The sequence below is a fragment of the Salvelinus sp. IW2-2015 genome, unplaced genomic scaffold, assembly GCF_002910315.2.
Source record: "Salvelinus sp. IW2-2015 unplaced genomic scaffold, ASM291031v2 Un_scaffold4532, whole genome shotgun sequence".
NCBI classification, from domain to species: Eukaryota; Metazoa; Chordata; class Actinopteri; order Salmoniformes; family Salmonidae; genus Salvelinus; species Salvelinus sp. IW2-2015.
In genome coordinates this window covers 19,048-20,365 of record NW_019945802.1, presented here as the reverse complement: position 1 = coordinate 20,365, position 1,318 = coordinate 19,048, and the positions used below count along the sequence as shown (strand labels likewise).

Below are 1,318 nucleotides of genomic sequence, written 5' to 3'. Positions count from 1 at the left end.
CCACCAACCACCTGAAATATGCAAACATAAATGATAAATTTAACCGTGTGTAACGGATGTGAAATGGCTAGCCAGTTAGCGGTGGTGCGCGCTACTAGCATTTCAATCAGTTACGTCACTTGCTCTGAAACTTAAGTAGGTTGCCCCTTGCTCTGCAAGGCCGTGGCCTTTGTGAGCGATGGGTAACGATGCTTCGTGGGCGACCGTTGTTGATGTGTGCAGAAGTCCCTGGTTCGCGCCCGGTATGGGCGAGGGGACGGTCTAAAGTTATACTGTTACACGTGTCTATGTCCACTGACCTGCATGCCCCCATCCTGGTCTATCCCTGTGTCCGCGTCTCTCCAGTTGGTGACATCCTGCATAAAGTTGCCTCCTTCACTGTCGGCAAGACGATTTTCCACTGCACCAGAAAAGAGATCCCTCATAACCGTTAATATATACATTACCAATTATTTTTAACGTGTTTAAATAAGGTTAAAAAAAACACTATATCCAACTCTGCCTGTTGACTTTCCTACGAAGCTCCCTCTTCCCGCGACCAATATGCCGTGTCCACGCGCTGTGAACTGTGCGTCGCAGGGCTCCAATTCTCTGCGCTCCGTCGAGAATTCTGGAATTTTGTCAAAAGCAGCTATCATCCGTTCACCTACTCTGCCTCTCACAAAAAATCTCACATTTGGACTCATCAGAGCAAAGCACAGACTTCCCCCCGGTCTAATGTCCATTGCTCGTGTTTCTTGGCCCAAGCAAGTCTCTTCTTCTCATTGGTGTCTTTTAGTAGTGGTTTCTTTGCAGCAATTCAACCATGAAGGCCTGATTCAGTCTTCTCTGAACAGTTGATGTTGAGATGTCTCTTGAACTRTGTGAAGCATTTATTTGGGCTGCAATCTGAGGTGCAGTTAACTCTAATGGACTTATCCTCTGCAGCAGAGGTAACTCTGGGTCTTCCTTTCCTGTCGTGGTCCTCATGAGAGCCAGTTTCATCATAYCGCTTGATGGTTTTTGTGACTGCACTTGAAGAAACTTTCAAAGTATTTTTTTWAACTAGGCAAGTCAGTTAAAAACAAATTCTTATTTACAATGACAGCCTACCCCGGCCAAACCCTTACCCAGACTACGCTGGGCCAATTGTGAYCAGCCCTATGGGACTCCCAATCACGGCCAGTTGTGACACAGCCTGGAATCGAACCAGTCTGTAGTGACACCTCTAGCACTGAGACACAGTGCCTAAGACCGCTGCGTCACTCTGGAGCCCACTTGGGAATGAGTAGGTGTGTCCAAACTTTTGACTGGTACTGTATATAAATAGCCAAAGGGA

The 1,318-nt window shown here is 47.0% G+C and overlaps 1 non-coding gene across 1 annotated transcript in view; it reads right to left on the bottom strand.

The window, feature by feature from the left end:
• The window catches only part of LOC112077405 (uncharacterized), a 19,298-nt gene extending 18,758 nt beyond the window's left edge, over window positions 1–540 (bottom strand). The window contains exon 1 of the transcript XR_011478140.1: window positions 300–540. This is a non-coding gene — a transcript (uncharacterized protein). The remainder of the gene's footprint in view (window positions 1–299) is intronic.
• Window positions 541–1,318: the final 778 nt, after the last annotated feature.